The 11,204-nt window shown below is 38.5% G+C and overlaps 1 protein-coding gene across 2 annotated transcripts in view; it reads right to left on the bottom strand.

Annotated features, from left to right (window-relative positions):
- Window positions 1-1,629: 1,629 nt before the first annotated feature.
- Window positions 1,630-11,204, bottom strand: part of LOC144614580 (uncharacterized) — a 35,268-nt gene continuing 25,693 nt past the window's right edge. For both annotated transcript variants that reach the window (XM_078438560.2, XM_078438559.2), the window contains one exon: window positions 1,630-2,485. The gene's annotated coding sequence lies outside the window, so the exon portion shown is untranslated. The remainder of the gene's footprint in view (window positions 2,486-11,204) is intronic.

Here is an 11,204-nt window from a genome sequence, read left to right as displayed (position 1 = left end):
ATAGGTGATTTAAGAATATTAAGTAAAAAAATAGCACAGGGGGAAAGTCATTATGGCAAGATTTGTAAAGGTGGTTTCCAAAACACTGACATTTGGGCTCACTGGTCTAACCAAAGCTCTGTCCTGGTTTAACTTCTTTATATGTCTCCTTGCAGGACAGTGGAACACGAAGAATGGCTTCATTTAGGCTGGACACCAGCAGCATTTTCTGGGTGAGAAACTCTGAATTTGTGCATGCTTTTTAATAATCTCCCAATTAAATGCAACCGTTGTGAGATATATCCCAATTTGAAGTGCACAATAAAATCCAGAATACAGCCTTGGGAGTCGTGGGCCCATAGTTTCTGAAACGTAGATGGCAGGTAAACTGCTGAGTTGGTTTTTTTTTCCTTCCCAATTATACCTTAAAAAAAAAAACAAACAACCAACCTCCCACATATAATTGCACTCACCATCCCTATATGTATGTTCCCTTGAACTTCAAGCCCTCAACCTAGATAAATATGTGGAAGAAAAGTTGCACATCAAAGCTAGGCTGTTGCAATGGGTTTCAATAGCAGTTACTATTCCCTTCTCACATGAGCCTCTTCTATAGCTGTGAGTGGCAGGTGGTGACAAGGTCAGCAAAGAAGACTCAACTCCAAACCTCACACGGATACGATTATTTGGAAAAGTAACCAGTGTACCATGGGCTCAGGATGATAATCACAGCATGCTTACAAGGAAATTTGGGGAAAAGAAGAGCAAGATTGAGAAAAAGAAATCTAGGTCAAAAGCAATGATGACAAAAAGATACCATCAACAAATTTAAATGACAGGCCAGGTCTAAAAGACTGCAATGTATCTAGCAGGTACAAGATTACACACAGTGGGTGTATATGTATATATATATGTACATATATATATATATACACATATGTATATGTATATGTACATGTACATATATATGTATATATACACACACACACATATATATACTGTGTATGTATATGTCCATATATACATACACTCACACAAACACCCAAAACTCCTACAAATCCATAAGGCAAATAACTCAATAGAATAAGCAAATCATAGGGAGGAAATGCCAATAGCCAATAAACATATAACAAGCAGCTTAATCTCATTCGTAATAACAGAAATGTACATTAAAATAAAAAACCCCACCATTTTGCACCCACTGAAGTGGCAGACATTTTAATGTCTGATAATTTTGGTGAGGATGCTGAGAAACTCAAACCCTCATACCTTGCTGGTCGGAATGTAAGTTGATGCCCCCAGTTTGGAGAACAATTCAGCCCTATCTGTTAAACTGTAAAATATGCATGTTGTGTGGCCCAGCAATCACACTCATAGGTATGAACATAGAGGAGCACTCTTGCGCACAAGAAGTCACACACTAAAGAGGCATTTTTAGTAGTGGAAAATTGGAAAAACAATTAAATGCACCTAAGATAAAAGCTAAGTGACTACACAGCACAGGCACACCACGAAATATCATGAAGCAATAAAAACAAATAAAGTAGATCTATATGGATTAACATGGAAAGATCTCCAAGAAATGCTAATTTGTAAAAAAAAAAAAAAAAAGGCAAGTTGCAGAAATATACACAGAATATTATACCGATGCAGGCAGGGGGAAAAATACCTTTTAAAAACAATCCTGTCTAGTCGCTTAATACTATTGACTTGCAGGTACTGTGTAAGAGTATGTGAGACATTTCCAAGGAGGCAGAGGAAACTGAGCATGGTTGCTGGATGGGGGTTGGGGACACTAAAGGAGAGGATGGCAAAAAGGAGCCTGGATTGATGGTCGGGATCCAAGAGGAAATTTAACTTGTCTATAATCTTATAGTTTTCCCCAGAAGTTGATACTTATGTGTTACCTGAGTAATTTAGATAACACAAAAACAAAAGTTTAAAAGAATAACAGTCATGCCCTAAGAAGCCCAACAGTACAGAGAGTGCCTTTTATCCTACTGAAATGCAGGAGAATAAGTGTCTGAAATTCATCATGTGGAAGGCCTTCCCTGTGGAGTTCCCCTCCCTCTGGAAAGGAGTCCTCTCTGTGACCTTCAGGGCTCTGGGCTCCTGGGCCACATCTCCCTCACTCAATGTGACAAAGGTTGAGGCCTTACTAATAAGACTCAAAGCCCGTCTTTGAGGAAACGCAAAATAAAGACACGCATCCGGTGCAAGAGACTCTTTCTATGCTCTTTTATTAAGTTGTTATATCCACATACAGCACTTCAGCCGCCAAAATCAAGTCCCCTAATGTGGTTTCCTTGCAATAATATTGTAAAACAATAGAAAATGGCAATAACTCCACCGTCTCCTAAGGTGGAGGTTTCCAATCTGCAGTGCTTTTCTCAGGAACTACACTTGGTCACATGCAGAGCTATTAGAAAGCAGAGCCTCTTCCTAAGTGTCTTGAAATTCATGTCCTTTTTAATTGCCCGGAATTCATGTCACTCGTGCAAAGAAGCTATAAACATACACAATCATAAAAACGCATTTAGACACCCAGAACAAAATCAATGCCATATTATTTTAGTTTATTATTCCTTGTAGAGTTCACACTGGTCTTCCTACTTTGATATTTATTTATACCAAAGAAGCGAAAGAACATAAATGCCACACTTGGGATAACGCTAATGCTAGAATTGAGTAGAATACATACAGCTTCTGCCTTAATTTAAAAAACTAAAGCAGTCTTTATGAATCAACCTCACATAATACAGGACAAAACTGAAGGTCACTGTATTATTCATTTAAAAAGGCACTGATAAAGATTAAAATGAAGGTTCATGAGATTTGAAGAAATGTTAGTTTGCATAAATGGCTTCTTCCTTCTTAACGGGGCATGAAGGGGTGGAGGGAATGATAAATAGTATAAGAAAGAATATACTTTCCCTGCCCCCCTGGGCTTTGTTATTCTTCTCTCTTTGGAACCTCTAAGCTCTTTATTTAAGAGGTCCTCTGCTATTCACAACTTTTGCTGCTCTTATGAAAAATTAATGATTGCTTTCTCTTCAACAGAAAACTGCCTTATTTTGCAGAAGATTAACAAAGAGGACTTAGTGCAGAAGTGAGTCCCTCAGCAGGAGAAGCTTCTCTCACACCAACCCATTTATGGCCGGGGGGGGGGGGGGGGGGGGGGAGGGGAGAAATACCCCCTGTTAGTTCAAGGATAGCGAGTAAATAGATGGTGTGCCGCCTGACACCGACTGCAGAACAATGACTACATCCTTCACAAAAAGGACGTGCCAACCAAAACAGCCTGCCCCCAACAGCAGGCTGACCCCACGCCCTGCTCACTGACTTCTTTATGCAGCACACAGAGTGCCACGCTGTGTTTGCAAAGCTATTGTGTGGCAGGCGGATTTTCTGCTAGGGGGTTAACAGGTGAGAGCAGTTATCCTATATGCAACAGCGAGAAGAAAAATAGAGAGGACGCTTTTAGTTAAGCTGCCAATGCTCAGAAAACACTTCTGAAAACATTACAGGTTTGCATCATTCTTGAATGGAGATGGTGAGCTTGTCTCAGAATGATTTACCCAGGTAAGGAGAGAGTATAGACTGCAAACATAAAGTAATTCGAGTTCATATCCTGTCCTGTGTACACATCAATCTTCATTTTAATATCCCGTGATTGTCATCAAAGGAATTTCTGGTGAAATTTCACTTTGACCATTTAAAAGTCCTACATTTTTATATCACTTTACATGTTAATTTCACTCCATCTGTAACGATAGCAATATCCTTTATAATTGAAGAAACTGAAGTGTAGGGAGGTTATGTCAATTATTGGTCAGTTAGTGGGGGGCCAGGACTCAAACTCAGCTCTGGTCACTCCTCACCTAGTGCTCTATGGTAAGCTGGTGGACGAGAGTCCACATGACTAACCAGGCATCCAGCCACCCAGGGACTGTGGGCAGAACACAGGGTTCACCAAGCTGATTCTAAATACACGTCAATGAGTGGGTTCAACTGATACACAATTTGGCATCTATATTGCCTTGGCTTTCATGGAGCTTACAGACTAGTGGGGGAGGGAGAAGTGAACAAATATTTACACCAGACAATTGTACAATTACGCTTGTGAAGGGCCACACTTTTGGGGATGTGGTTCAAGGTTATATCTTTTGTGTTTTGGTTTTTAAATTATTAATTTTACATGTTTGGAGTAGACAAGCACTGAGCTTGGGGGGCTGAAAGGGTGTCATAGAGAATCTACGGAAGAGTTCTGGGTTAATCAGTGCTGTCAGCATTTTTTGTATTTGTAGACTTTCTGATATCACTAATGGCACATCACATGACAATTAGAGGATTTCTCTAATTAGCTTCTCTTCAGCTTGAATACAATTTTCAGAGAGCACTAAATCTACAACGTGTTTCCTCATTTATAAGAACCTTGAAAGATCTGAGAAACAGTGACAGCAGGCATCTGTAGCGTGCCTTCCCTGTGCCACCCACTGCTCTGGGACCTTCTGATGTGTGATGACGTTTATCCTTCACACAAGTCCCATGACTGGTACTATTATTACCCCATTTTACAGATGAGGAAACTGAGAAACAAAGAATGAAAGTAGCTTGCCTAAGGTTACTGGGATTCAAAGCTGGTGGACTGCCTCCAATCTGCTACAATTTCTGCCTAAAAGGAGACGTTATTTAAAATAATTTTTAAATGTCTGAAACAATTTGCAGCATAATTATAGATAGCAGATCCAATAACTAGAAAAAAGGAGCTCTGAATAAACACTTTCCAAGAGTATACAATAAAAGGCAAAATCAATTCTCACCATAAAATCTATTACAAGGATTTTACCACTGTCAACATTTTATTATTAGATATCAAAAAAATCATTACCACAACAACACAACATTCACAACAACATAAAAATGAACTCTGTTTCTTAAGGAAAATGCTATAAATATGCACAGGATAACATTTTTCTCTCCAACATGGCACTCAGCTAATAAATCACCAAGTCATACACATCAGTTTTTGTCTCTTTTCGTAGAACTTTACACGTGAAGACTTGGTAAGACCTGTAATCAGTTCAAGAAGAGAAACCTGTTAGAAGCCACCAGTAGAGTCTAAGACTTAATTAAAACTTTTGGATGACAGACGAAATCATAAAAAGGATAAAAGACAGGTTATAAATGAGGAGTAAATACTTGCAACATATCTGCTAAACAAAAAATGAATCGAAGTTATAAAGAACTCCTATAAACCAATGAGATAAACAACTCAATAGAAAAAAGCATAAATGATATATTCAAGAATTTCACAGGAAAGGAAATCTGAGTGGCCAATAAACACGGAAGGATGTAGAACCTCACTAGCAATTAGGGGAACACATTTTGAAACCACAATAAGCTACCTACTTTAGATGGGCAAAATTTTTGAGTTGGCCAATATCAGAAGGCTGGTTTAAGTGTAGGAAAAGAAAGTCTGTTATCACTACTGGTGGGATTATAAATGGTACAATTTGGAGGTGTTGTAGTAGTGCACAGTAAAAGGGAAAATGAGCAAATTCTGTGATCTTAGAGTTGTCTGTCCCAGAGAAACACTCACACAGGTGCACTAGAGGTATGGTTACTGCAGTATTATTTGAAATAAAGTGGACATAACTTAAACATCCATCAGCAAGGAAACGGATAACTAAACTGTGGTATGTTCACAGGGTATCACAGTTAGGGATGCTAATCTAGATTTAAATGTAACAAAAAGGCACAAAGCTCAAAAACCATAATAAGTGAAAAAAGCTGCTGGACAAGATATAGTGTGATATTGTTGATATAAATGTCAAAAACTCCACACAAAAAATACGTTATTTCCAAGAATTTGCATATATATATATGTATATATATATATATATATATATATATATATATACACACACACACACATATATATGTATACACATAAAGTTAGTTGATCCTTGAACAATATAGGGGTTAGGGATGCCAAACCCCAGAGTCAAAAATCCACATAGAACTTTTCACTCCCCCCAGACCTTAACTGCTAATAGCCTGCTGTTGACCAGAAGCCTTCTCAGTGACATAAATAGCCAATTAACACTTATTTTGTATGTTATGTGTATCATTATATGCATACGTCATATATACTGTATTCTTACAATAAAGAAAGCTATAGAAATGTTATTAAGAAGGTCATAAGGAAAATACATTTATAGTACTGTACTGTATTTATTTTTTAAAAATTGTGTATAAGTGGATCCATACAGTTTCCAGACTGTGTTGTTCAAGGCTCAACTGTGTACACACACACATGTGTATGTACACACATATGTATACTATATATGTATATATATGTAAGACTATATAAATTACTGGAAAGATATACACCAAGTTCAGATTAGTTTCACTTTTGGGGAGTAAGGTAAGACGACTGTGGTTGGAGGGACATGTGAAGGGAGATTTAACTCAATAAGGTGTTTTTTATTTTTTCTAAAGGGAGAAACTCTTATTACTTATACAATTTAAAAAATACTATATACATTAAAAAAAAGACTGAATCAAATATGTCAGTAATTAACTCCAGATGGTGGATATATGTGTTCTCTCTTCTCCTTTTTTTTTTTTTTTTTAAAGTTCAGGGGCACCTGGGTGGCTCAGTCGGTTAAGCGTCTGACCTCAGCTCAGGTCATGATCTTGCGGTTCGTGGGTTTGAGCCCCATGTTGGGTTCTGTGCTGACAGCTCAGGGCCTGAAGCCTGCTTCAGATTCTATGTCTCCCTCTCTCTCTGCCTCTCCCCTGCTCGTGCTCTGTCTCTGTCTTTCAAAAATAAATAAACATTAAAAAATAAATTTAAAAAGTTCATTTTCTCAATTTTCCAAAATAAAAAATATATCATTTAAACTCAGTAGAAATGTAACTTGTAATTTGCAGTGCAACCTGCAGTGTCACACTCTACCTCTTGCCATCAGCTTTTCTTTATTTTTATCTTACAAACTTGGGCTCTTCAATCCGGGCAAATTAGGATCAGAACACTTTGATCTTCCATTTTTTTTCAACAAAAAGGAAAATAATGTGTTTGGTGTTTTTTTTTTGTTTTTTTTTTGTTTTTTTGTTTTTGTTTTTGTTTGCTTGTTTGAGAGAGTTTTAAGATCAGAGAGGCATATGTCTCACAAGTAATGGAAGACACTGTTTGGAAAACGAACTCATGGGTTGCAGCATCTTTTGGAATCCCACAAAGATGTTGCACCTTTGGATTTAGATAACAATTGCAACAAGTTGTTAAGTAGCTCTTTGTCATTCTTCCAGTCAAAACTAAGATGCACTATTGTATAGATGTTTACAGCTGAGCTGCCCAGTATAGTAATGACATGTTCTTATTTAAATTTAAGTTAATTAAAAGTAAATAAAATAAAAAAATTCAGTTTCTCAGTAACACTGGCCACATTCCAAATGCTCAATAGCCACAGGTGGCTAGAGGGTACCATACTGGACTGCTATGGGTTCCAGAGACAAACTCCTTGGATCCTGGTCCCAACTCCACTACTTAGGAACTACCCAGCCATAAGAAAATTTCTTAATCTATATGTGCCTCTGGCCTCACCTATAAAATGAGGAAAATCCTAACACTCTGTTCACTGGATTGCTGTCAGGATTAAATGACTTAATGTATGTAGAGCTTATATTAACATAATAAACATCATATAAATAAGAAGCTCTTATTACTATCTTTCAGCTGTCTGACTGATGGTATCACAATGCCACATGGGTCTCATTAGAGACCCAGAGCACCAGGACATGGCTGAGGAAGAAGCAATGTTCTAGTCAGCAGGAGAAGATCCTTGTTCACCTGTGGGCCTGATAGTCGGTGTAGCTCTGAATGCTTTCCTAACATTGGGTCATAGTTTGATAAAACTTTCTGCTGAAATTCAGAAAATTTTCATTCATTCATTCATTTGCTTAACAAACATTTATTTTTATTGAGTTCATGTTGTATGTCTGGCACTGTTTTAGGCACTGGGCTATATCAGTGAACAAAACAGATAAGGGTCCCTACCCTAGTAGAACTTATATTTCTTGTGGAGAACACAAGCAATAAGCATGATATAAGAAATTATATAGCATGATAGAAGGTAAAAAAAAAAAGTACTATGGAAGAAATAGAGGAACCACAGGAAATCTGAAGCTGGGGAGGGGTCAGGTTACAATTTTTAAAGGGGGGATGGTAGGGCTCACTGAGAAGATGCCATTTGAGCAACTGCCTGAAGGAGGTGAGAGAATGGGCACTGCAGATATTAGGAAAGAGCATGCCAGGCAGAGGTGCCAACCAGTGCAAGGGCCCTGAGGCAGGAGCACAGCAGAGGCTGGAGTGGAGTGAGAAGGAAAGGGGTAAAAGAGAGCTCAGAGAGATGGGTGATGAGGAGGGTGAGCAAGTGAGTGTGTAGAGGCCTGATTGGATTAGACCAAGATGGGATCTTCCAGATGGTTCTGAGCAGAGCAGTGACTTATGTTTTAAAGGCTCATGGTGGCAACTGTATTGAGAATAGACCATAGGGGTGGAGGATGGAAGTGGAGACAAGGTGAACAGGTCACTGCAAAAATCTCTGCAGCAGGTGATGGTCTTTGGGCCATGGTCGAAGCAGTGGATGTTGTGGGAAGAGGCCCGATTTTGGAGTTTGAAATTATATTCTGACAGATTACATGTGGCATGTGTGAGAGAGCAGTGAGAACCTGCTGCCGTCTGTATAAAACTTACATGCTGTCTTTATTTGATCATTTGAATCACAAGCCCAAACCCAAGATTTGTATTTGTTACCATGAGGTAACTGCCAGGAGACAATGAGTGCAAACGACGTGGGGGTAGGGTGGGGAGAAAAGTGCTTATTGTAGGCTCCTGCCTCCGAAAAAGAGGATAAACACAAATATGCAGACATTTCCTCACACTGAAAAACTGAAAGGATAAATTGTATTTTTATTTTTTATTTTTATTTATTTATTTATTTATTTATTTATTTATTTAATTTTAATGTTTATTTATTTTTTGAGAGAGAGAGACAGAGCATGAGTGGGGGAAGCGCAGAGAGAGAGGGAGACACAGAATCCGAAGCAGGCTGCAGGCTCTGAGCTGTCAGCACAGAGCCTGACACGGGGCTTGATCTCTCGAACTGTGAGATCATGACCTGAGCCAAAGTCGGACACTTAACCGACTGAGCTACCCAGGTGCCCCTAAATCGTATTTTTAAATGGTTATTTATAGGGAGAGAGGGGGAAGAGAGTACAAGGAAGCCAGACTTTGTAAATTTGATTTTGCAGCCATGTAAATATTTTTATAATTATAAAATAAAATTTTAAAATGAATTATTAAAAATATACAAAACAAGTAAGCTAACTACAAATATAGCTGGTGGGTAAGCCACACAGGTAGGGACCATTCTAAGGGACTCTAAAACACAGTAATTTATGTCCCTGGTAGGATATACTCTAAAGACAGAGAGAGGAAAAAAAAAAAAAGAGCTTGGCTGTTTTCATTAATCATATTGTTGATTGTAGTTTTTGTATAATTACTCTGAGGCTGATTGTGTGTAGTGTGGGATGTAGCAAATTAATAATTACTCTGGGTTATTCAGAACTAGGGATTTTTGGCAGGAGAGAAGGGAGTCACTTCATGGATATAAGATCCACAAAGTAAAAACTTGCCCTGAATTTGAATTGGATATATCAGAATGGAGTAATCATTTTATTTTAAAAATTTTTTAATGTTTATTTATTTTTGAGACAGGGAGAGACAGAGCATGAATGGGGAGAGGGTTGAGAGAGGGAGACACAGAATCTGAAGCAGGCTCCAGGCTCCGAGCTGTCAGCACAGAGCCCAACGTGGGGCTCAAACTCACAGACTGTGAGATCATGACCTAAGCCAAAGTCGGACACTTAACTGACTGAGCTGCCCAGGTGCCCCATTATTTTTACAAACCCCACACATTTTCTGCCTTTGTCCACTCTAAACAGGAACCAGCCCAGAAGCAACGAGTTTCTATCCAGAAGCTTCTATCCACTTACTATCCAGATTTTGTGATATCCAAACAACATTCCCCTCTGAAAGGAACCCAAGAGAAATGGCTGCTTCCAGATCTGGGGAAGGATATGTACAAGATAAGCCTGGAACATACTGGAAAGCAAAGAAGCTATCAAAGAGAATTAGGGCCATGTCAAGAGAACTCCAGAGCCAACTTGACTAGGTTTCCATTGGACAAAGACAGAACAATTTAAATATCAATAAATACAATAACTTTGACACACGAAACATATTTAACATATAAGCTCTTACTAATATTAACAATAAAACAATAGTAACCAACACAAACGTTCATTGGTTACCTTTGGAAGATGCAAGAGAAATAACTCGTGATTTTGACAACCAGTATGTAAAGGGAAGAAGAAACGCACTTATCCTACCTCTCCTGTATGAACTATGCCCCAAGGCAGCCAAATGTGTGAAGAGAGGGATTTTCTCTTTGGAGAACATTTCAGTTAATAAATAAGGCAATAATAGAATTATAATGTTGCCATTTTTGTAGTTCTAATGAATGAATGGGCATAAGCAATAACTGTCGATGGCTGTTAACATCGCAAAAACAGAGATTATAAGACATTTCGAACTTCCTGATGCAGATATAAAACAACACCTAGGAAATGGTCTTGCTGCCCAACCCCTCCCAAAGGCAACAGCAACATCACTCCTGTATCTGATAAAGTCAATTCACAAAAATAGAGGAGACAGACAATATGGACAACGTCATCGGGATGCAATCAGGGGAATCCTAACACTATTGAACAAACATCCAGGTTTCTTCAGCAACAATGCAAAAGCCACCAAACTGAAACATAACAAAAGGGATGATGGGGATTAAAGAGACATAGCAAATGCATTCAGTGCCTGGGTCAACTTAGATTCCGATTCAAATAAACCAATGGTAGTAAGAAATAAAACGGGGTGGGGGGGCGCGTGGCTCAATAGGTTAAGCATCTGACTGTTGATTTTGGCTCAGGTCATGATCTCAAAGTTCATGAGTTTGTTTGAGCTCTCCAACAGCCTGACAGTATGGACCCTGCTTGGGAGTCTCTCCTTCTTTCTCTGCCATTCCCCCATTCTCTCTCTCCCTCTCTCTCAAAATAAATAAATTGAAAGAAAGAAAGAAAGAAAGAAAGAAAGAAAGAAAGAA

The sequence above is a fragment of the Panthera onca genome, chromosome E2 (genome assembly GCF_046562875.1).
Source record: "Panthera onca isolate mPanOnc1 chromosome E2, mPanOnc1 haplotype 2, whole genome shotgun sequence".
In the NCBI taxonomy this organism is placed as follows: domain Eukaryota; kingdom Metazoa; phylum Chordata; class Mammalia; order Carnivora; family Felidae; genus Panthera; species Panthera onca.
The sequence above is the reverse complement of the archived record's forward strand: the minus strand, read 5'-3'. Positions and strand labels throughout refer to the sequence as shown.